Source organism: Solanum pennellii, chromosome 11 (assembly GCF_001406875.1).
Source record: "Solanum pennellii chromosome 11, SPENNV200".
Taxonomy (NCBI): Eukaryota; Viridiplantae; Streptophyta; class Magnoliopsida; order Solanales; family Solanaceae; genus Solanum; species Solanum pennellii.
Window position 1 is genome coordinate 18474516 of NC_028647.1, and position 25865 is coordinate 18500380.

At 39.4% G+C, this 25865-nt stretch overlaps 1 long non-coding RNA gene and 1 pseudogene across 1 annotated transcript; both read left to right on the forward strand.

Annotated features, from left to right (window-relative positions):
* Positions 1–1178: 1178 nt before the first annotated feature.
* On the forward strand, positions 1179–3701 carry LOC107004321. The gene is made up of 3 exons (XR_001454717.2): positions 1179–1457; positions 2120–2174; positions 3545–3701. It is a non-coding gene; the product is annotated as an uncharacterized LOC107004321 (long non-coding RNA).
* Positions 3702–19623: 15922 nt separating this feature from the next.
* On the forward strand, positions 19624–22772 carry LOC107003730 (annotated as a pseudogene).
* Positions 22773–25865: the final 3093 nt, after the last annotated feature.

Genomic DNA, 25865 nt, shown 5'->3' on the forward strand with positions numbered 1-25865 from the left:
ATGCGAGGTTGTACATTAAATCGGTCGTTCGACTACATGGAGTGTCAAACTCTATAATATCTTATAGAGGAGCTCATTTCAATGCAAAATTTAGGAAGTCGTTACAAAAAAGTTTGGGAAAACATGTGAATTTAAGTAAATCTTTCATCCTCAAACGGATAGCTTGGAACGTACAATTCAGACACTTGAGGATATGCTGCGAGCTTGTACATTAGATTTCAAGGGTAGCTGGGATGATCACCTACCACTTATCTAATTTGCTTATAAAAATAGCTACCATTCCAGCATTATAATGGAACCATATGAAACTTTATATGGTCGAAAGTGTAGATCACAAATTGGCTGGTTCGAAACAGGTGAAACTGCCTTATTTGGGCCAAATCTTGTTCATCAATCTATAGAAAAAGTCAAACTGATACAGTTGTACCACCCGTATTCTACGGTACTTGTTCTATGTATATGTCACTAAAAATTTCCTTGTGCTATAGTTATGGAATTGGTTTCCTATGCGACTAGTGACAATAGAATATGTTTGAAGTTTTAATACCCCGTGCCTTCCAAAACATATACGAATAACTGAACTCAAAAACAATTCAAACTCGGGGATAGTAAACGGTGGTATTCGATCAAAAGTCAAAGGGTCAGGTGTGTATAAGTGCTACGGTCTAGTAAATAATTTAAGATGGGAAAATGGTTTAAAACAATTGAGGTACTTGCTTGCCTAAACTATGCTAGTAGGTGACAAGTAGGTGATAAACCTACTTAGAATTTAAGCACTCCATTTTAAGTGAAAAAGGGCAAGTAGGTGGTGCACCTACTTAGAATTAGTGGACTGAATTTTAAGTTAAAACGAGCAAGTAGGTGATACACCTACTTAGAATTAGTGGACTGAATTTTAAATTAAAAGGAGCAAATAGGTGATGCACCTACTTAGAATAAGTGGACTGAATTTAAGTGAAAAGAGCAAGTAGTTGATGCAGCTACTTATAAACTTGTGGATGAAATTAAGGAGGTGATGCACCTACTTAGAATAAGTGGACTGAATTTAAGTGAAAAGAGCAAGTAGTTGATGCAGCTACTTATAAACTTGTGGATGAAATTAAGGAGGTGATGCACCTACTTGCATAAAGTAAAGGACCATATTATTTCCCAATTTATTAGAGGGAAAACGTCCAAAATGGCCTCTAAAGCATCAAGCTTATCTTATCTCCTTCATATCACTTATTCTCCAGAAATTACTCCAAAGGAAAGCCATGGAAGCTCCAAGAGTTCTGGTCTATAACCTGACCTTTACAATCTGAAGCAAACCCATTGTTTCAAAATTACAAGCTGGTAGAACATCTCCCATATTAAGGAATTCAAGTGAATAATCTGATTTAACATCAAGGTAAGTGAGAGAGGACAACCTAAACCTTGAAGAATCCAAGTCTTGGCAAGTGAGGTTTCTATCTAGCAAGGTAAGATGTGGAAATTTCCATCCCTGTCTTGCTCTTGCATTATTTGTAAAAGTTTGCATGTATTAATGAACTGAGGAGTGTTGCCCCTATAGTGACTGAGCTTGGTGAATGTTCAGGAAGAAGGTGCTTGTTGGGACAAACACGAAGTGGAGTTCGCATAAATTTTGATTGTGATCTTCTTTTGAGAATCTAAATGTTAGTTGGAATTCATGGGATGTGGATCGGAAGTCATGAGTTAATATTGCTATTTCCACATTGTGAGGCTTAAGGATTGTTTTTGTATCATTAAAAAAAGAGTGTCTGGCTGGATATGTGGAGAAGTCATGAAAACTGGTTAGGGGATAGTACATTTATAGTGTAGTGATACACAACTAAATTGAGTGTTGCATGAACTTACTTCCTGCCATTTCTTTAATATTGTTTTCTAGACATGATGAAGACTGAGGGGTTTCGGAGGACCTTTTAAAAATGATTAGGGGAAAATGTATAGGAAGAACTCTTGATGGTATCAATTATTGATATAATGCCAATTACTATTTTGGTCTGATCAAGTAGCCCAAATTTGTTTTGAAACTAATATTAGTTTTTATTATTTACTCCATTTTAGATAAATAATCTGAAAGGAAGATGGTTAACTCATTGTGATATCCATTGTTGTGCAGCAAGGTATGCAAAGGATGATCCACTTCCTATTTCCTGTGCATGAATCCAATACTTGTAAGCTTTCTAATGCTCTTGGTAGTGATTGATGCATAAATGTAGTTTGTACTCCCTCAAGAATAAAAATAAGCAATCTACTATGAGTTTGTTACTAAATAAGCGTGTTTGCTCTACCAAGTGTTAGCATGCAAGGTTTAAACTTGTTTCATTGTAAAAATACCCCTGGCACGTATCTCCCTTATATAAGTCAAAGTGATCCTAGACTACACATGGTACATATGTTTATAGGATTGATACACGATCTACCAATATCTTGCCAACTTTCTTCAATATTCTATCCCATCAAATATGTCATCTTTTCACATGTTCATGTGTTCCCTTTATTGGTTATTACTCCCGTTATTTTAGACTATTATTTTTCCTCACAGATGTCTACTTGCTCTATTGTACATTTATATGTATGTACTTCCTGGAATATGTATCCGTCCTTATGTTGCATTTGTCCACATTCTTCCTTGGTTCCACATTCATGTATACCTTGTCATTGATATTAGTTGGTGAGTATTTGGCTATCATATAGAGTTTAAATCTCTTGGTTGAAAGTTATATCTCTTCACATCGGATGTGCTTCAATTTGAGATGTCAAAATGCATACTGAGTCATAGAATAAGTATTATGTTGGTGCCACATTTGCATCCCACGTCATTGTCATTATCGTTAGTCCATATTCGTATGCCTTCTACTACTGGTTCATAGTTCCAAATCTCAACAATGATTATGACCACGAAAACATCAAATGCCAAATGAGTTATGATCAACAAAAGGAAAATTTCAACAGAGTTATGAACATCAAAGCAACAATCTCAAAGATTAAAAAAGAAAACCTAAGTGAAGGAATTTGTATAATTATGGGTGGCAGCTCAGGGGCAAAGCCTAGCATGGGTCGATCCCAATTGGTATAGAAGGGTGGCAGCTCAGGGGCGAAAGCCTAGCACGGGCCAATCCCAATTGGTATAAGATGGTGGCAGCTCAGGGGCAAAAGCGTAGCATGGGCCGATCCCAATTGGTATGGAAGGGTGGCAGCTCAGGGGCGAAAGCCTATCATGGGCCGATCCCAATTTGTGTAATTATGAGGACAGAATCCCAGGTGTTAAAATGCCTATCATGGGTCTCCCTCTTCTACCACTGATCAGCTAGTCATTTGTATCATATGATTTACAAAAATTATAATACACATAAAAGTAAAGAAAAGAATATAACATGCAGAAGTCCATAAGTATAAGCAAAGGTGGTCTCTAATCCTTATCTATTGGAATTTCGTTTCACTTGAGCTCTCATGTCACATATGGTTGTATTATGCCTTACCTATGCAGTACATTCTTTCGTACTAACGTCCCTTATTGGGTACGCTGCATTTCATGTTGCAGGTACATATATTCAAATGTTGATCTCCCAATGGAATCACATGATACTCAGTCATTGTTTGTGAGCTCCAAGTTGATTCGGGGATTTTTTTTTAGTCTTTACTATGCATATTTTCGTAGCTTGGATCCCAATAGAGGATTTGTAGACATTGTAAAGCTATCATCTATATTACTAGTTTCACTTGTCACATGTATTGGTTCAACTAGTCAACATGTGTTGTATATAAAGCTTTTCATCTATAATCCGCATAGTAAATTACTTTCTCATCATAGGTTAGTTGTAAAGCATGTGTTCATAGTAGGTGATGTACCTACTTGTCACCTAGTAGCTTAGTGAAGTCAAGCAAGCACCTCAATATTTTATTCCGTTTCTAGATCTTAATAACTTTAACATAACTTAGAACTTATATACACTATGTCACTTTATACTTAAGACATTAATACCACCTTATGATCTCAAGTTTAAATACTTCCATCGACATCAACTTAATTGGGTCGCATCAAAATCTATGGACAGTTCACTTTAAACTATTTTACTGCCACTAATCGCATATGAAACCGAATCCATAACTATACCACCAGGCACTGTATAAGCATTATATAAATAGAAGTAGTACACGAATAATACGGGGTGTTACATCCTCCCTCTCTTATGATCATTCTTCCTCGAATGATAGGTGCACGTGATAGTTTGGTTGATCTCTGAATTTCATATAGAGATTTGCAAGAGTCCCCATTATAAATAGGAAGGACTATCCAAAATCCATAGACTAACCTTAAACATGTATAGATAGACAAATCTAGCAAGACGTCTCGATAGATATGGTTCATGAAATAGTAATATGAAAATTAAATCCCTTCTTCACCATGTAATTCACTAAAGATACACAAGTAGTAGTCATACAAATAAGACTATAATATACCTAAACACAAGACACGAAAATGACATTTCAAACGAACAAATTCTAGCAGGATTCATGATCATAGAAGGGGAACACATGATCTTAGGTCCTTATATTGATGTTTAGAATGAGGAGGGTTACCTAGTATTTCTCTATCATCTTATATTCTCAAGTATATTATGTTATATTCTATTCCTTCCATAATACTTATGGTTACACATTATGATCTTAGCTTTCGGGCCTTAACAATTATGAATAACTATAGTATCTGCCAAATTTTTAAAATGAACCGACACATAAAATCATAGGCTATCGGGGCAGTACTTTCCTTTCTCTTTTATTTCATGACATTTTCTGAGGTGAGTATTTTAAGAACGCATAGTTGTTAAATAAAATCTAAAATTTTATGCCGCTCCTACGAATAGGGTATTATGTTAAGTTGTTTATCGATGGTTGATTAAATTCACATATATACCCAACCTTTTTAGGTCAAAATCTTCACTACATGATACAAGGAAATATTTTCCCAAATTGTTCAAAACTCAAATCAACAAGCATAGAGGGGGCATAGTATATTCATGAACAAGTCACATTGGGCATGACACATAGGCAGACTTGCCCAAAAAGGAGCGCACAAGGTATAGTGGCATTAAGATATAGAAATACATGGTGTACGTGTGCATATGAGCTATAGGTTAGCGTGTGAGTGAATGCACTATAGGGAATATAGGAATGGACTAGATGATCACATGATGCTTGAGTGCATAAGTTATGACATGTACACATATCAGAAAATGAACTACGGAACACAAATCACATTGAGCAAGTGTGTTATATTGCATGGATAGGTGGACTAAAATGTCAATGAGCAAAGATATGAAATATGAGCAAGTGAGCACATAACACATGGCCAGAAAACCTATAAGGCCTGAAGTGTTTAAGAAAGTAGGCGACGAGGTATGCAAAATTTATAGAAATGGTCATATGATTTATTACTATGCATTACCCATACAATATGGACAAGTGGCATGTGGGAAGTAACCATTGCAATAAATAACATGTAAGGAAAAGTTCCTATGGAAACATTAATAAACAAGGGTGCTCTGAAGTGGAAACACTTCCATACAAGCATTCCATGACGTTAGGTAACATGTGAGAAGGCAATCCACAAAATTACCTACAAATAGATAAGTTATAGAACATGCAGCATGTATAATTATATAACAAATCATCTTTGGAGACTGCGATATATCCTATAGAACCACTCTACCGTACTAAGGTAAACACACCGTCTTGAGAGTTTAAGTTACAGATGGGATAGTTCTACTCATATGCCTTACTCGCCTCAAAACACATACAATTGATTTTCCCATCTACTCTCTCCAACCTCCTAATAATTCTTATAGGTGTTCTGCTATTGGGACTTGGCTTCCGTCTAGGTAAATATAAATAGTACAGTCATGATAGAAAAAGAAAATCCTCAAAAAATAGTTCATCTTTTAGAGAAGGAGGCCGAGGTCAACTTTGCCTTCGTTACTATCTTGTATTATGTCAACTCTAATAACATGTAAATGTCAGGTGCCTATAAAGTTATATCATGATTCATAACGTCTTAGAGTTTAGCCGATTTGGGCTTAACTAGATATCTGGCCATACTAATAGATTTCCTCCTTTTTTTTTATAATAAGTGAGGGTGCTCCGCCTCTTTTCCCATGCAAGATAGCAAATAAGAACAATTAGCGATATGCATATGATCAATTTTTTTACATTTCTCATAACTGGACTAGGAATGATGGAATACTGTAGGCATATGTATAATGAAAGTCTATACATATGTATAATGCTTTACTTCTATTTGTGGTAATGATGTGGATTAAATAGATTCATCTACTATCTAGGTAACATGAAATTCACCTCTTTTTTTCTTGTGTTATCAAGACTAAATATTAAAACTTTAATCGATACTAAATTGACTTCTCTGTGTAACAAAGGTTCACAAAATTTTTCCCAGGTGCGCCATTATAACTCGTTAGCGTTGATAACATTTTCTTACCACATACACTTCAGAATTCACTCTCTCATAACCACATATCTCACTCCTCTATAGAATCCTCATATCACCCCTACTCTTATGTTTAGGAATTTAACAGATTCTCTCTCTTTCTAATGAGAAGTTGTCTGTACATATTCGGCCTGTGTAATTTAAGCTTCATTCTCACAAGCTTCCTATCTAACAAGTAACTTTTAATCAAAACTAGCAGCTTCATATACTAGATTCGATTATGTAAAACCAACTAATCATAACTTAGTTCTAACCAATCAACTTTTTTGATATCCTTACCCTTTAGGAACATACTAATTCTCTATAGGCAACACATAGAGCATAAACGGAACCACCACACATATATCATTTGCAGCAATTGGCACACTTATCCCTAAGTTTTATAATCATTAAAAGAATAAAATGTTATTAGTACTTATTCAGAGTTGTTGTAAATGCCAAATATTAGAATACTCGGGAGGACATATGGTGAGAATTTGAGCTTTGTCAGCTAATTGGGGGTATCTGTAGTAACACTATTACACTGATTCATCCACATATAAAATTGTGCCATTGGCTTCTTTGAATTAAATGAAACTGGTTTGACTACATCAATTTCGAGAACATGTGAAACTCTGAAAATTCAATGTATATCGAAGACTAAGAACAAGTGTCCTCTATAGGAATAAATCCTGTGAGTATGGAGGAAATATAGAACTCAAGATCTGGTTACATCCTCCTAAGAAGATGTCCCTGGAAATGCTACAGCAAATATATGTAACTAAGTAACAAATCATTTTTGAACCAACATGATGCAAATGGTACAAATGCGATTGTAAATGCAAATAACATAAAATCGTTTACATACCTTGTGGAGTGAGATGGTTGAATAAAATGATCTCAATCTAGCCAAACATTTGGTAACTTGAGGTCCTTTATGTATGTTACATGCTGACACTTTAACAACTGTTAACCTTAACCATAGTTAATATGAATAGCATGATCCAGTACAACTGGAAATTGGCTTCTTAACTTTGATCTATCGCACGATCAGGATTATGAAGGAAGGTAACGTTTGCTAAATTTCCAAGTATCCCCCTAATTATAAATGTGGCTCGCAACACATTCATAACTAAGGCTCTACTAGACACGAGGTTGTAAACCCCTTAGGACGAACTGCTCTTATACCACTTTTCTTAGCCCCCAACACTATGTGAGGTGGACAAGTACCTTATGAACACATGCTTTACAAGTAATCTATGATAAGAATGTAAACTACTATGCAAATTACTGATGAAAAGCTTCATATACAAGACATGTTGACTAGCTGAACAGCTATATGTGACAAGTGAAACTATGAAAACATATGATAGCTTTACAATGTCTGCAAAGCCTCTACTGGAATCCATGATGGTACCACTATGAAAGTACGCATAGTAAAGACTCGGCAAAGCCCCGAATATACCTAGAGCTCACCAACATCCACTAAGTATAATGTACTTCTATTGGGAGGATCTACTAGTTGAGTTCTTGTACCTGCAGCATGAAATGCAGCATACCCAATAAGGGATGTTAGTACGAAAGAATGTACTGAATATGTAGGGCATAATACAACCATATGTAACATGAGAGCTCAAGTGAAACAAAATACCAATAGATAAGGATTACAAACCACCTTTGCATTGTACTTATGGGATCGTGCACATTACATTCGTTTCTTTACTTTTCTGTACTTTATAATCTTTATAAAACATACAATATAGCCGATTAGTGGTAGGAGAGGATGACCCATGCTAGGCATTTTAACCCCTTGGATGACCTTATAATTCCCCAAATTGGGATCGGCCCATGCTAGACTTTCGCCCCTGAGCTGCCACCCTTCCATACCAATTGGGATCGACCCATGCTAGGCTTTCGCCCCCTGAGCTGCCACCCTATTATAACAATCAGGATCGCCCCATGCTAGAATTTCTCCCCTGACCTGCCACCCATAATCATACAAATTATTTCACTTAGATTCTTTCATCTTTTAGATTGTTGTTTATTAGTTCATAACTCTTTTGGGATTGTTCTTCAGATAATCATAACTCTTTTGAGATTGTTCTTTTTGATGTTCATAACTTTTTTGTGATTGTTGTTTTGGTAGTTATAATCCTTGTTTAGATTTGGAACTACGGACCAGTAGTATAAGACATATGAATATGGACTTACGATAATAACAATTACATGGGAAGCAAATGTGACTTGAACGTAGTACTTAGGAGCTTATATGTGACATCTCCAACTGAAGCACATCTAGTGAAGACAATTTAACATTCAGCTAAGAGATTTGAACTCTATATCAACAAATACAAGATATTCATGCATGTGGAACAAAGGGGGAAATGTGGGAAAATTCAACTTAAGGACAAATACATATAAGTAAGTACATATAAAAGTACAATTGAGAAAGTAGTGATCCTGTGAGGAACCATTATAGTCTAACAGAATGGGAGTAATAACAAAGAAAGGGAACATATGAAAATGTGACAAGATGAGATATCTATAAACAATTGAAGCAAGTTGGCAAGATATGGCCAGATTCAGCTTAAGGACGGATACCTATTTGCAAGTAAATATAAAATGTACAATAGAGCAAGTACACATCTTGTGAGACAACATAACAGTCTAACACAATGGGAGTAATAACCAATAAAGGGAACACATGAACATGTGAAAAGATGACATATATGATGGAATAGACTATTGAAGCAAGTTGGCAAGATATGGGCAGATCATGTATCCATCCTATAAACATAGGTACCCATATCTTGAAGCAAGTGATCTTAGATTTCATATTTTAACTTCTTTCATTGTCAAAGTACCCTGCAATATTTAAGTCCTTTAACGTCTTCATAACTTCCCCGCACATCCAGTCATATCCCTTATCATAACATACATAAAACAATCTTTGAACATAATAGTGTAATAGAAGCAATATGAATCATGGTTTCTAATCACCAGCACTTGAAGAGCTAACATTACTTTTAAAGTGCTCAAACAAGCTCATAGCCTAATTTAAAGAGGACTCCCCACCATAGTTGTCCCAACATGCACTAATCACAAGAACATCCTTCCCAATATTCACAATGTAAAAGTAAAAATTTCCAACTCACTAACACATACAAGGTGTTCTAATTAACTCAAGCACAAAAAGGAGAAAATTGCAGTAGTTTACCTTGCTGGACATAATTATCACTTGCTAAGACTTGGATTCTTCAAGGTAAAGGTTGTCCTCCTTAACTTGTCTTAAATTATACCTTCCAATAGCTTGAAATACCTATTATTCAAGAACCCTAATGGTATATAATGGATGTTGTATGTATCTATGAGATAGAGCAGAGAAAACTCTAGTAATCAGATTTTTTTGTCAAAGTAAAAATGGTTGGAAAAAGCTGGCTCTTTTTTATCACCCCGGATGACGCACACTGCTTTAAATAAAGCGCAGTGAATAATGCGCCAGACCACCTAACCAGTTGAACCGTTCTCTTAAGCTAATATCAATCTATTTTAAAGGGTCCTGCTTTGGCCGACTTTCTCACTCATTTTGGGCCATAATTTGTCAAGTAGGTGACCCACCTACTTGGTCTTTTCATTTGGACTTTTTGGACTTGGGAATATTTGCCCTTTTTCCACCTTTCTTGTACTTCATTTGCAGCTAATATGTGTCGTTAATTTGGGACACACATTTAAGTAGGTGATGCACCTAGTTTTCCATTAAAATTATTTCTTGTGGTCTTGGGAAGAGTGGGCCTTGGCAGTCCATTTCCCCCTTATTCTTCTATTCAATTTGGGAGAGATTAATGCAATTATGTGTAGTGTACTAGGCCCAATAACAGAGTCAAAAGATTCTTAGTAGGTGATGCACTTGTCACCTACTAGCTTAGTGAAGTCAAGCAAGCACCTCAATATTTTATTCAATTTCTAGACCTTAATAACTTTAACATAACTTAGAACTCATATACACTATGTCAATTTATACTTAAGACTTAAATACCACCTTATTATCTCAAGTTTAAACACTTCCATCGACATCAACTTAATTAGATAGCATCAAAATCTATGGACAGTTCAGTTTAAACTATTTTATTTTGTCACTAATCGCATAGGAAACCGAATCCATAACTATACCACAAGGTAGTTTATAAGCATTATATAAATAGAACTAGTACACGTAGAATATGGGGTGTTACAGTTAGACTATTATTTTACCTCACAAGATGTCTACTAGCTCTATTGTACATTTATATGTATGTACTTACTTGGAATATGTATTCGTCCTTAAGTTGAATTTTTCCACATTCTTCCTTGGTTCCACACTCATGTATACTTTGTCTTTCATATTATTTGGTGAGTATTTGGCTATCATATAGAGTTCAAATGTCTTGGATAAAAGTTTTATGTCTTCACATCTTATGTGCTTCAATTTGAGATGTCAAAATGCATACTGAGTCATATAAGAAGTATTACGTTGGTGTCACATTTGCTTCCCACGTCATTGTCATTATCGTTATTCCATATTCGTATGTCTTCTACTACTGGTTCATAGTCCAAATCTCAAAAATGATTATGACCACCAAAACATCAATTCCCAAATGATTTATGATCAACAAAATGACAATTTGAAAAGAGTTATGAACATCAAAGCAACAATTTCGAATATTAAAAAAGAACCTAAGTGAAGAAATTTGTATAATTATGGGTGGCAACCTTGGGAAAAGCCTAGCATGGGTCGATCCCAATTGGTATAGAAGGGTGTCAGCTCTGGGGAAAAAGCCTAGCACGGTCCAATCCCGATTGGTATAAGACGATGCCAGCTCAAGGGAAAAAGCCTAGCATGGGCCGATCCCAATTGGTATGGAAGGGTGGCAGCTCAGGGGCAAAAGCCTAGCATGGGCCGATTCCAATTTGTGGAATTACGAGGACAACATCCCAAGGGTGAAAATTCCTATCATGGGTCATCCTCTCCTCCCACTGATCAGCTAGTCATTTGTATCATATGGCTTACACAAATTATAACACACAGAAAAGTAAAGAAAAGAATATATCATGCAGAAGTCCGTAACTATAAGCAAAGGTGGTCTCTAATCCTTATGTATTGGCGTTTTATTTCACTTGAGCTCTCATGTCACATATGGTTGTATACATATGCAGTACATTCTTTAGTACTGACGTCCCTTATTGGGGACGCTACATTTCATGTTGCAGGTACATGTATTCAAAAGTAGATCTCCCAATAAAAGCACATGATACTCAGTCTTTGTGAGCTCCAGGTTGGTTCGAGTTTTTGTCGAGTCTTTACTATGTGTATTTTCGTAGCATGGATTCCAATAGAGGCTTTGTAGACATTATAAAGCTATCATCTATTAATAATAGTTTCACTTATCACATGTATTCTTAGGGTTGGTTGGGGTGTGACAACAGCAGCGGCTAGAAACAGCTCAAAGTCGACATAAATCATATGCAGATATTAGAAGGAGAGGGCTAGAATATTCTATAGGGGATTGGGTGTTCTTGAAGGTGTCTTCGATGAAAGGGGTGATGAGGTTTGGTAAAAAGGGAAAGCTGAGTCTACGCTATATAGGTCCATGTAAGATTATCCTAAAATTCGGCCAAGTAGCCTATGAGTTAGAGCTACCACAAGAGCTTTAATCAGTTCATCCGGTGTTTCATGTCTCAATGCTACAAAAATGCGTAGATGACCCATCTTGTATTACTCCTACTGAAGATGTACATGTTACGGAAGATCTCACTTATGAAGAAGTACCCATTGTTATTTGGATCGACAAGTTAGGAAGTTAAGAAATAACGAAGTAGCTTCTGTAAAAGTACTATGGAGAAATCAACAAGTAGAAGAAGTTACATGGAAAGCGGAAGAAGCAATGAAATTAAAGTATCCTCACCTCTTCCAGACTGGCGAGAAAGATCAAAATGTTAGTGGAGCGTTGAAAAGTAAGTATAAGTTTGTATGTTCAATGTGATTAATAGTACTAACCTAGGCTTGAACTTTTTGGGCTGGACAACATTGCTAACATTCGAGGATGAATGTTTTAAGAGGGGAAGGATGTGACGGCCTGTATTATGTATATGCTAGTTCTATTCATGTGATACTTCATAGACTTATAGTGAAGGTGAGGGATCATGTTTCTTATATGGTTAGTGTTGGTTTAAACGAGCTCAGAAGGTGATGTAACGCCTTGCACGTTTCAGCATGTGTATTGCAAGTTAACTCTGATGGAAAGTATTTAAGTAGATATAGTAAGGTGGCAATTGAGCTTAAAGTTAAAAGTTAAGTGCTAAGCTGAAGAACAAAGGATTAACATTCAGAAATTGAAATAAAATAATTGAGATTCTTGCTTGTTTAAGCTAGCAGATGCATCACCTACTTAAGCTATAATATAGTTAAAGGGACAAGTTTGATTGATTAAATTTAGGCTTATAATAATGGGCTGTCACTTGAAGTCCAAACCTATTAAATGATAATATAATTTGAAAGAAATCCCAGCAGCCAAATATGCCAAGGCCCAATATGGATAAAGCCCAAGTGAAAACAACTAGGTGCATCACCTAGTTTGACCTTTTGAGCTGCTTGATGTGCTCAAGCAGGTGCATCACCTACTTGACGAATTAGTGGCTGAAAATGGACCCAAAAAAAAAAATAGATTCTAGAGGATAATTTTTTGGTCAATAAAGCATTGTACATATCCAATACAAGCAGTATTATTCACCCATTTTAATACATAAAAAGAAAATTTAACTCCAGCTCTCTCTCTCTCACTTTTCTCTGAAGGATTAAATCAGCAGTCTTGAAGTTTTATAGGGTTCTTGAAGAAACCCTTTTACCTGCAAACCAAGGTAAGTGAAAACTAATGGATTTAGCTTAGTTCTCCCATGGATGATTAGGAAAACATGTTATTCATGCTCTAATATAACTACAAAGGCAGAATATTTCGAGCAGCTACTGCTCATTTCCTTAGTTATTAAAGTACCTTTCTTTATTATTTGGTTCAAGTGTAAAGGGAAGCTGAAGTTCTAATAGAATTCAATTTATAAGGAGAAGTTGCAGAAATTGAGGTAAGGTGACTGCTCCATTTTTGTCTTCCTTATGTATGAGTTAGTGTGAGGAATTAGTGGTGTGATTTCAATACTTGGTTGTATGATAAAGAATATTTTGGGGGTGTTGTATGTATATTACTGTTGGTGCAACTTGGTTGATCATGGAAAAAGGATGTATAATGTATGTGATGGGTTTTATGTGCTCATTATTAGTCAAAGTTAGCTACTGTTTTACAAGGCTCACGGTGTGATAGCTGCTAATTTTAGTGTACCATGACTTAAATTGTAGATTAAAACCAAAAAGGGGAGGCTGAATCGTGATAGTATATCAGTCCAAGGATAAGGTATGTAAGGCCATTCGATTCTAAATCCCTTTGGCATGAAATCTGACACCTCCAATTAATATCAATGAAGTGAATCTCATAAGTTCTATTCCTAGAAAATGAAAAATAGTGGCAGCGTACTGTCTCCAAATAGCTAACAATATTTTTCTCTCTCGTAGTGCCTAGAACTACTTCATTATCTGTTTAGTACTTTATACATGTGTTATTATCCCCCATGTGCTAGTATAGAAATGGTAATTGCAAAATCAAGTATGTGAATCCTCTTCTTTGTTGTTTGAAGTCAATTATGTCATTAATCTTTTAAAGTAATGTGTTGATGTAACATAGCTCCTTATGTCATTGTTATTTCCTTGAAGTATGATTTTCATGTCTTCTATTACTGACCCGTACTTCCATATCTCCAAATTGATTATGACCACCAAAATAACATCTCAAAAGAGTTAAGAACTGATAAACAACAATCTCAAAGAGTAAAGAATCAAAGTGAAGAAATCTATATAATTACGGGTGGCAGCCCAGGGGCGAAAGCCTAGTATGGGTCAATCCCAACTGGTACCTAAGGGTGGCAGCTCAGGGGCGAAAGCCTAGCATGGGCCGATCCCTATTGGTATAGAAGGGTGGAAGCTCGGGGGCAAAAGCCTAGCATGGGCTGATCCCAAGTTTTGTAATTATGAGGACCGTATCCCATGGGTTAATATAACATGCCCTGCAAAGAATATAACATACAGAAAAGTAAAGATAAGAATGTAATTTACTTGATCCCACAATAGCAAGCAAAGGTGGTCTTCTCTCCTAATCTATGCACTCATATGTTGCTATTTTATTTCCTTTGAGATCTTGGTAACATATGTTACTGCCTTATATATTCAGTACATTTTTTTCATACTTACGTCCCTCATGGGGACGGTGGATTTCATGCTGCTGGCTCAAGTCTTCAAGCTAGCAGGCTTCCTCAGTAGGATCACACGAAACTCTGCTACTTTTGGGTGAGCTCCATGTTGATTCCGATATGCCGCTCCTCCAGCAAGGAGCGAGAGAACAAATTCTGACCTATTATGTCACCTTTTTTCTTTAGAGGCGTTCTCTCTCTTATTGCAACCTTTTTGGGGCATTTCGCTGTTAGAGTAATGCCAATTCGAATAACTGGCAAGTGTCTCATGCTGTTCTTTTTAGTGATTATGGGGTTGATCCTTATTTTGAGATTTTTTGGTTTTCGTTCAAAGAGAAAATACCGGTTTATTAATCTATTTATTTTGATTCTTATTTTATTTAGTATCTCTTTATTTATAATTATTTCTAAGGAACTATTTGCTATCCCATTTAGGGATTTTGTGTTCTCAGCTTCTCTTTGGGATTTTGGTTTTTAGTGTCGGGGGATCACTTCCTCTTTCGGGCCCTTCCGGGCAAGCAAGCGGGGCTGAGTTTGAAGAGGATCATTTTGGGATTGATGTCCTCTTGGAATCATGGAAAAAATCTACGAAAACGGGCACGTCGGTGGATCAGCCAGATCCAGAACCATGACATGTGTCGCCTGCTATTCAAGTAGCTCCCCGGGGGAACGAAGTTGGTCCATCGAATCAGCCCCCACGAGTGGTCCCCTATCCGTATCAACTGGATGAAGTGATAGGGGGGATTCCATTCAGTCTATCCAGCAGACGCTCCTAGCCAAATATTCCTATTCAAGGCGGGCCCTCGAGACCTGGCCGAAATAGAGGAAAAAGACCTATTCGAGGTCAAGGTCGAGATTCTAAGGATCATGGAGGTCCTTGATCCAACTGGGGATTGGCTGGGACGGGGAGCTCGGGCCCTCGAGAATCCGCGTACCGCCATGGAAGAGCATTCCTTGGATAAACTCCATACCCTTCTTTCGGATCTCGAATCGAGGGGAGTCAATTCCGAGGCCTTCTCTCAATTAAAAGGGAAGGTACCCCTGCGAAGGGGTTGGGATGAACACTCTACCACATAGTGGAGTGGATAGCTAGGACTACTAAAATGGAGATCGTGTACAACAACAATCCTATATTTTATGTCGATTCATCCACACTTCCATCCCTCACAGGCTAAAGCAGGAACAAGGGGCGCAAGCAGTCTTTAGAAGTCTAAACTAAGAAAGACTTACGAACCACTTAGGAAGGATAAGAGCCGTAGCTACAAAGCAAAAGAAGTTGTCAGAGGCGATGCAACGATACTCACCTCAGCCTCTCTAGCAGCATTAGTTACCAGATTCATTCAGTGACAGCCTTAGGATAAGGAAGTCCTTTATTTTCATTTAAGAAATAGGCGGCCACTCTCTCTCTTACTTTCTTTCATTTAGTTAGGCGTGGTAAAGGACCTCGCTTGAAAGAGACTCTTCACCTACTCAATTGGAATGACTCCTACCCTTACTTATCTCTTTACTCAGAGAATTCCCTCTCGGAGCTATTCCCCGGCGCTGTGTCTTCTTTCTCATTACTCTGGGAATGAAGTCGTAAGCCGAACAGAATACAAACTTGCTTGCTCTATTTGATTCAGGACCTCTTGCTGCTACGTCTCTTTCGGATTTGGTTGCTAATAGAAGAAAAATATTGTTGGCCTGGCTATTCCGATTAAGAATACGGAAGAGGCTATGAAATAGAAGAAAGAAGGTGAGTTTGAACTCTAACTCAAGAGCCCTTACTCAAGAGGGCTTCTCTTCCTCTTATTGTCAGAAGTCAAATGGTTAAGTCCAGTTTTGGCAACTGGGCCAGACGACATTGATAGCGGAGTTTCCATGGTAAGGTACAAAGCTTTTTGTCTGGGTCTTGGGCAGACGTACTCAACTGGTACAAATAGAAAGGCTCGTCCAGTGAGTGATGACACTAGCGAGTAAACTGCAAAAGGGTCTTGCTTGGTATAATATAAGCGGATGACTTAGTTATAATTAGCTCAGATGTGACTTCTTTGCTCGGTTTCGGTTGCTTGACTCAATAATGGCCCTTCAAAGTCATTGACTCCATATTTAGGGAACGGTTGAAATCCTTTTTTCTTTTTCAAGCTGTTGACAATCATGTTCTTATATTTCTTTACTTNTTCATCTCTCTCGACCAGTTCAGGTGAGAGGGAGGATGTAATTCAGCTCGACCTACAGGGAGAGGGAGGGTGATCGAGGGGACCCAGACTTTCGATTTCTTCTCTATGGCGGGAGGTTTCTTTCGNCCGGAAAGGGATCGAAGAGAATGTAGCTTCAAGAATGAGGCAAGGCCAGCCCTAAGTCTAAGTTAAAGTTACAGGGCTGGGAGGTATGAGTTGATCGGATGCAGGGAAGCCCGGGCAATCCTNAACATGTTCTACCCTCAACCTCCATCCGTCATTAGTAATCTCAATTCGCTTTTCCTATTCACTAGTACACTGCGCGCTACAACTAGCAGCCCCTTTACTAGGTTGGGAAAAGGCTAGCGCGCTAGCGCGCAACGGCTGATGAAAAGCCAGCAACTTCTTAGGAGTCAGATAGGGTTGGAACCCTATACAAGGGGCTGCTTGCTGCTCGCCCCTATCTCTAAAGTGGCTTATGCACTCCACTTGTTACCACTAAACGACGAAGCCAGGAGCGGAAGGAGGGACTTGAACCCTCAACCTTATCCTTGGAAAGGCTATGCTCTACCATTAACCTGTTTCCGCCAGCTAGGGTAGTGGCAAAGCACTACTGAGCAATTCACGTATCAATTGATACGGACGACTTTTGTTTTTCGGCAGGACCACAATCTTGACCTCCGGCTACAAACACAAGTAGATAGGCGGTTAGGGGGGAGAGGGTCGGCTGGGCCTGCCTTTTCAATCAATCTCCGGCCGCTCAGTGCCGCGATTGGTGCGAGTTGTAAAGAGTCTTGGTCTCGAGTCAAGCTGGGGCGTCAATTCATTCTTGTAACGGGAATGAGTGCACCGCACGACCAGACAAGTTGCTCCCTCGCCTCGCAGCGGCGGCATCTGTCTTTTAAGTTAAGTCATTTCCTAAGACGGCTCCTCTTATTCTACGATAATCCAAGCTGCAGCGGCACCTCATGAACTTCTTACTGGGGCAGTACTATAATAGGCATCTGCGAGTGCTTGGATGCACGTGTTTTAGTCATATTCCTGCGCAGTTAAGAGAAAAATTGTCCCCAAGGCAACCACTTGTGTCTTTCTTGAATATGCTCGGTCCGGGTATATATATGCTACGACGTGAAATCCAAGAGAGTCGATGTATCCTTAATGCTCTCTTTAATAGGGTCGCCTCATATTTTCCTTAACATAATTAATCAGCCCCGGGGGTGAATGATGATGGATATGTATTGCGGCCTTCTCCTATTCATCAACTCGAACCTCATTCTTCTGTAGTTGATGTTACGAATTAGCCGCACTCTTCAGGCCAGCAGCTTTGCTCAGCATTTTCTGCAGACTGTCAGCCTATTCAGCTGACCTCAGAGGATTCCTGTCACCTGTCACAGCATGTTTATTGTCGGCGGCGATTACAGCCTCTTTCCCAGGGTCAGGCTACTCCAGAAGATCAGCAGTCTAGCCCAGTTGCTTCCCTTCCAGTCGCTTCCTAAAATTCTGGATCCCGCTCTCAGCTTCGTCGATCCTCTCACGTTTCTTATCCTGTTGAAGGCTTATGAATCGTTTTCCCCAAAACAAAAGACCGAGCTTACCTCATCTCAGTTCAATCTTCTCCTGAACCTGAATCATTTGCTGAAGCCTCCAATCATTCTTGCTGGAGAGATGCTATACAGGAAGAAATCAATGACCAGGAAAAAAATAATAAGTCTTAGTCTCATTGCCTGCAGGGAAAGAAGCCATTTGCTGCAAGTGGATTTACAAGATCAAGCATAAAGCATATGGCTCGATAGATAGATACAAGGCTAGATTAGTAGCTAAAGGATTCCTTCAATAATATTGAGTCGAACCCCTTTCCTTACAGTCAAGTGGCCCAAGGGCCCCCTTTAGAGATAAGGAAACATTTGCTTCAGGTTTCTAAACACCATTCGTGGCATTCTTGCCTTGGCTGCAATCAAAAGGTGGCCTTTTTTCAATTTGACGTGCAGAATAGAATGCCTTTCAACAACATAGGGAAGGGGGCAAGAATAAGTTTCTATTCAGCCTCCTCCAACTCCAGGCTTCCCTTCTCCTAGGAATCCTAACTTGGTATGCAAGCTCAAGAAAGCGATTTATGTTACGGCCTCCGGCAAGCTAAAGCAGGCACAAGAGCTTGGTTTGAAAGGTGACAGCAGCATGTATAAGAGCCGAAAAAGGAGTAGAGGAAGGAGCCGATTTTCAAATAAGTAAATCGGATCATTCAATGTTTATAAGGAGGTCGACATCAGGTACTGTCCTTCTTCTGCGTGGATGACATTGCTTTCTCTAGTAATGACTTAGCTTCGATAAATGAGCTTAAGAGAAGATTAAGAACCCAGTTTGATATGAAAGATTTAGGAGACTCAACACAAAGTCTCTTCTGGAGATTAAAGTGATGAGGTCGCAAAGAGTTTTGGAAACCAGTGCAAGTATTCATTGGATTTATTGTCAAAAGCTGGTCTTTCTGCATGCAAACCGGAATAAGATATAAAATTAGCCTCAGATGCAGGAAAGCTATTGGATGACCCATCTACTTGCAAGGAGACTTGTTGGGACTCTTTTCTACCTGACCAATTATCGCCCAGATATTGCTTACACTTACAACATAGGAGGGAGTGATCAGTCGATTTTAATATGGACAAGCCAAGATCATCTCACTTAGAAGCTGCTTTTCGGATTTTGCGATACATCAAAACCTCACCGGGAAGAGGTTGATTCTTGTCTACGTCATCCTCTCTTCAGCTGTCTTGTTACTATTATACTGATTTCATTAAGGCAGTAGATTATTCTGATTGGATTTCGAACATCGTCCCCATGCCTAAGAGGGATGGACGTGTTCGTGTATGCATCTATTTTTCTCAATAAAGCATGTTCCCAAAGATGATTTTCTGCTGCCGAACATTGATTTTCTTGTGGACAAGACTATTGTTAAAGTATACCTAATACTCTTTTGTGACGATTCGAAATTCTCGTCGTCGGCTTCCTCTCCCTGTTGGTCGAGCTGAATTACATCCACCCTCGAGGTAGACTTCGTTTTGTAATAGGAGCCTAGTTGGGCCTTTACGGAGCTTGGCCTACTTTCGCATTAACTCACCATTTGGTGATTTGGTTCGTAGCAGCCCAAGTATATCCAGGAGTTCCTTTTACACGCTACGCTATCCTCGGCGACGATATCGTCATCGGAGATGAGCGGGTGGCTGAGCGTTATCGCGAGCTAATTCCGCCACTGAATGTTCCATTTTCGTTAGAGAAATCGTTAGTATCGTCAGTTGGTGCTTTGGAGTTTGCTAAGCAGTTCTTCGTACACGGAGTGACTAAGGACTTTTTTCCAGTCTCCTGTCACATGTTAAGATCCTTAGTTAGTTCCATATCCCTTGTTCCTGTAATGAGGGCTATTATGTCTAAGAATCTTCCATTGTCGTATCATTTACGGGAAGATGGGTACCGGGTGTATACTCGACGCACGGAGCCTCCTAGGAGACATTGGAATCGGCATTTCCTCGTCTTTCACTCATCGAACGGTGTGTGTCCTCTCCCCTATTGGATCTGGTAAGCGCAACCACTGGTAAACACTTAACCTCTTATCAACAAGGTATGGTGAGGGGACCTTATTAGGCTCTTGACCCCTCGATTCCCGAGAAACTCAGTGATCTCGAAGTTTTTCGAAGCCTGGTCAGAGTACGACTGGTTAGGGGGGCATGGGTTTTATTCAAATGGATGAAGTCCTTTCTCTCTTACTGGTCTTGGTATTACACTATCGCGGAGGAAAGTAATGTAACTCGCGCATTACACTACCAATCCTTGGGAAAGGGCCTCCTCTGCCCCTCTCCGTAGTTATCATCGAATTGATTTAATGTAGGCGAAGGTTATAGGTCTGATTTCTTTCTTTCTAGGCAAAAACCAATCAGAATGAATCTTTGAAAAGGGATGTGGTGGATACTCAGTAAGCTTGCCATGAGGTAGTGATGCCAAAAGTTCCTCGATGAGGTTATCTAAAGAAGGTTCTTCTCATTATCACTAACAGTCTAACCAAGGAACTATGTATTGGAGCTAACCTGTTATCCAGGTCTGTTATTAGGATAGGACGGAAGTCAGGGTGGCTGCACTACGCTTTATATCTAAAGCAGTGTGCTTCTTCCCTTCAGAATGGATCGGTCAAGCTCTTCTTATCTTTCCCAACTCGAAATCCAGCCAAGCCACTATTCAAAAAGTCTTAGTTAAAGCAAGGAGGCACGTATCAGGAAATGGAAAAGCCTTTGGATGAATGAATTTGGGTATCGAAGTTTGACTGTTTGACACTCTCTCTTTTGATGGCGCTATCACTTTGGAGCGATAGCCGGAACTAATGACTGGTATTATAAAGCGAAACCTAGGATTCTACATAGCCTTTAAGTTAACAAAGGAAGAAAGGCTTGCCTAGATCTCGTATTCCATCTGCCATAGACGCTTTCTTTCTTTTTACTACGCAAGCAAGCCGGGGAGTGAGAAAAGCAGAAGTGGGACAGGAATAAACAAGTAGCAAGAAAAAGGGTACCAAGCATTCCGGGCATTCCTCTTATTAAAGGAATCGGTGAGTGAAGACAAGATTGGATCTTTAAAGCTGAAGTCTTTTTCTTTATCAAGAGTGAGAGATCTGTCTAAGAACAATAGAAGAGGGATATACCATCGAATCGGATCTTAGAGAAGTCTCGGTCTTCGTCCACACCTAGGACATAGATTCTATGTGCCCCAATGGATCATGACAAGTCCTTACTACTAGCACTAACTTTCTCTTTGATTACTTTATTTCGCTCAGTTTCCTACTTTTGGTTGGAGCCGCCTCGGACTCCCCAACAGCCCTAAGAGGAAGGAGTTGTCCATGGGATGGACAACAAAGTGTATCGATCCTCCCCATCCTCTTCTCTTGAGCCTATCTTTCCTAAAAGTCTTGATTGGTATCGTCTTATTAAAGTGTTGAGGGTTACAACACAGTCTATCCTAGTCCAATTACGCTCAAAAAAATCTATCTATTGCTATGTTTAGTCTTATCAAAGTCTTATTAACTCAAGTTTCTTTCTGGATTCTCCCGGTTTTGAATTCTATCTTTCTGATTTGGGTTTGCGGTTTCTATAATATTCTAGAAATCGTCTATTACTATTTCATTATTATAAACCACTATACTGGTATATTTACCTATCTTTATCTTTTATATTTATTCATCTGATGAGGGGAAATCCATAAACATATCGTCGTAATGCCCTTAATGCTAGGTTTTGAAAAAGACTTTTCATGTCATTCCCATTTAGGTTCGATTCGGACCCCTCCGTTGTTTCCATTCCTTCCGCATCTTTTCCTCAAAATGAGAAAGAAGATGGTACACTTGAATTGTATTATTTAAGTGCTTATTGCTTGCCAAAAATCCTACTTCTACAATTGGTAGGTCACCAGGTTATTCAAATAAGTCGTGTTTTCCGTGGTTTTTCCATGTTACAACTTCTGTACAAATTCGATCGATCCGGAATGGATCGGTTAAACATTCCATTAGGTAGCCTGGTCTTGGCTCTTCTGTGTGGTATTCATTCTCGTTAGGCTCTTGGAATCACATCCAGCAGTGGTTGGAACAGCTCGCAAAATCCAACCCCTTCACCTACTTCATTGCCCCCAACCGTTTCTCGTACCTCTATTGAAACAGAATGGTTTCATGTTCTTTCATCGATTGGTTATTCCTCTCCGTTCGAATCTCTTTTTCCAATTTCGGTCTCGATTAGTTCACAAGATTGAATGGCCAATTCTCCTTCGAACCCTCGATTCATTCCGTGGCGCGAAATCCATCATTGGCAAAACAATTATTTGGTTATGCCATTTTGGGCTTTGCTCTAACCGAAGCTTTTGCATCGTTTGCCCCAATGATGGCCTTTTTTATCTCAGTCGTATTCCAAGTTCGTTAGTAATCGTTTACGGTGGGTGGATAAGCAGGAAGGGATCCCTGTGGTTAGACTAACTGGCCGAGAAGGCTAGTGAAGTTCCTGCTATGGTGAAGTGAAAGATCTTTCACTATAGTGGGAAAAAGACAGGTGGGAGCGAGCCGAGCGAGAGCAAAGCAAGTTTCCGTGGTGGGCTATCTTCGCGGTCCCATTCATCGGCTTTTTCTAGGCAAGAGTCGCTCGAATCGAAGTCAAGGTGAGGTTTGGAACCCACAATTGGTCTATCCATTTTCTTTGATAGGCGTAGAAAGTAGTCGCTGAGCTACTTCTCACTGAGTTACTTACGGAGGGGTCGTCGAGAGAGATTTGCATGTGTTAGCTAGCCTTATATCATTCTCAATGTCCGGACATCTATCCAATGCCTTCCTGCTTTCCAGCCTTTCACTTCCCGCATGAGGAACAGTCTCTGGATGTTCCAGTAGCTTTGTTTTATTCTAAGTCATTTTTTACAAGACCAGCTTGAAGCCTGGATTTTGAATTCGATTCTATCCTGCTGGGTAAATAAGGTAGTTTTTTCCTGCTCTGAAGAGAGACCTTGAGGGGGAATAGCTTACCTAAGCAACTTGTGGTCTGATTGCGCCATCAGCGAAACCATCTTTTTTTCTGTGCTAGACAAGAAAGAGAAAGGGGGAAAAGTAAGGCTTCAAGTAAAGGTTCCTAACTCATTTGAACTTCCGGTCGGGGTAACTAAAAAGAAATCCATGACCGAGTTACGAGAGCTATAACGTGGGTCTATGCCCCTTTTACCCCTATCACCGAAACTACTTAAGCTGGTTGTCCCAACTCAAAGCAAAAATCAGATTTGGAATCGGAGGTATTTCATGGGATAGCCTTTCTGACAAGCTCTTTTTAGTGAAATCGGTCTTATTTTGACCGAACTATTCCCACCTAAACATAAAGAGCTTAGATAGTCTCACTGTGAAATGTTCGCATCCAAGTCGTTATTCCTTAATGAGAAGAGGCGTAGAGAGATAGATCTGTCACATCTCTATGTCGACCAAGGTTATTTGTCTAATAGAAAGCGTTCTCCTGCAGCCGTTGAAGTTTGTATATCAAAAACGGACGATCTCTTCCTCATATTCATATGTGTGTTTGGTGATCTGTGTCTTGGGTCGTCGATTACTCGAAGGAGACTTTGAATGTGGGCTCTAGTGGTGCCTGTGTTACTAGGGTGTCTCCCCTGTGCTTCTCTTTAGTAAGATTTCGCACGGACGGCTTGATTCCTTATTCAGATTCCGAACTGTTATTAAGAGGTCGTATCTTTCCTTTTCTTGCGGCTGTAAGGGGAGTCGTCCCCTTTTATTTTGAACTTCGTGAGTAAGTAAGTCATGGGCGCACTCCTTCCCCACTCCGGGATCAAAATCTTCTTAACCGTCTTGAACTCCGAGTGCTTTCCAAGGTTAGGGTTGGTGGGGCCTTACACCCGAATTAATGGAATCCATTCAATGCATAGACAGATTGGGGTCGAAATTGGTATGGTACCTAGAAATATCATAGGAGAAGAAAGCAATACTTCCGAGCTCTGCTCTGTCTTTCAAACTCAAAATATCATCATAAGTGAATAAGTGAGTGAGATTGGATTCTAGGCTCGATGAGATGTTAGGTATGCCCGTTGCATAGAGAAATACAAAGAAAGATTCTTTCATGTGAAAGAGTTCCTTCTTCTCTCGAGATTTCATACCAGACCAACCCACTAAAATGCAAATAGGGATCAGAAATGTGGTCAATATCACGAAGAATAAAGAGATATCGTCTATACCCAAATAAAAATTGATGTTTTCATAAGGAAGCCATCGAAGGCTTTCCACAAATTGAGATTTGGCCGTAGAAGGATCGAATTGTATCCGAAGAATAGGGGGATACAAAAAAGTAATAAGAGAGGCGCGCTTGCAAAAGTAGGGTTAATGTGCTCTTTTTTATGACTCCAGCATAAAAAAGAGCACATTAACCAACTAACCCAAGTGTTGGGGGTACTTTCAAGCACAGTGCTGGCAGTCGCAAAGGATGTTGCGTTTTGACTTTGTCTCCCGGGATCCACCACAGGTTGGGTTTGAGAGCCGTGTGATGGGTGACTATCCAGCACGGTTCGGACAGCACTTTTAGTCTGCGCTGGTGAATGGAAGCCCCCCTATCAAGCAAGAAGGAAGCGGCTCTTCCCACGGCGGAGTCACTATTGACTCTATTTATTAATATGGTTAATCAGTGTATCAAGATGTCAATTTGAGATCTTATTTCGGTTCGATACGTCCACCTACGAGACTCACCATTGGCTTTTGTCTCGGTAGGTGTATTATTATACATTTTCCCAAAAGAACATTCATTCATTTCTTTCTTCCCCGTCGACCACGACAACTGAAACGACGCAAAAAATCCAGACCCATAAAGGAGAAGGGCCGATGGGGGGCATTTGGGAAAGTCGGGCTGATCGTGTCTTCATTCAAGCGACGGTACAGAAGAAGAACGAAACGAAGTGAGAGGCTGGGGGGTAGGGAAAAGAGTCAATTCGATCAGGCTCAACGCTCGGGAGAAGCAAAATGAAATCAGGATTTGGCCAAAAAAAGAAGCAAGGCTATGGATACCATGACCGATCACCATCGATAAAGAAGAATCTTTCTAAATCACTTCGTGTCAGCGGGGCCTTCAAGCATCCGAAATACGCCGGGATTGAAAATGACATAGCGTTCCTGATAGAAAATGACGACTCCTTTAGAAAAACAAACTTATTCAAGTTCTTTGTCCCAAAGAAGTCCCGCTCCGACCGCCCGATGAGTCATCCACTTAAAAGGACCCTCCCCGCAGTCCGCCCTTCCTTGAATTATTCGGTCATGCAATACTTATTGAATACAAAGAAGAGAATGCATTTCGACCCCGTCGTAGTTCTCAATCATTTCGTGGCACCGGATGTGGCTGAAC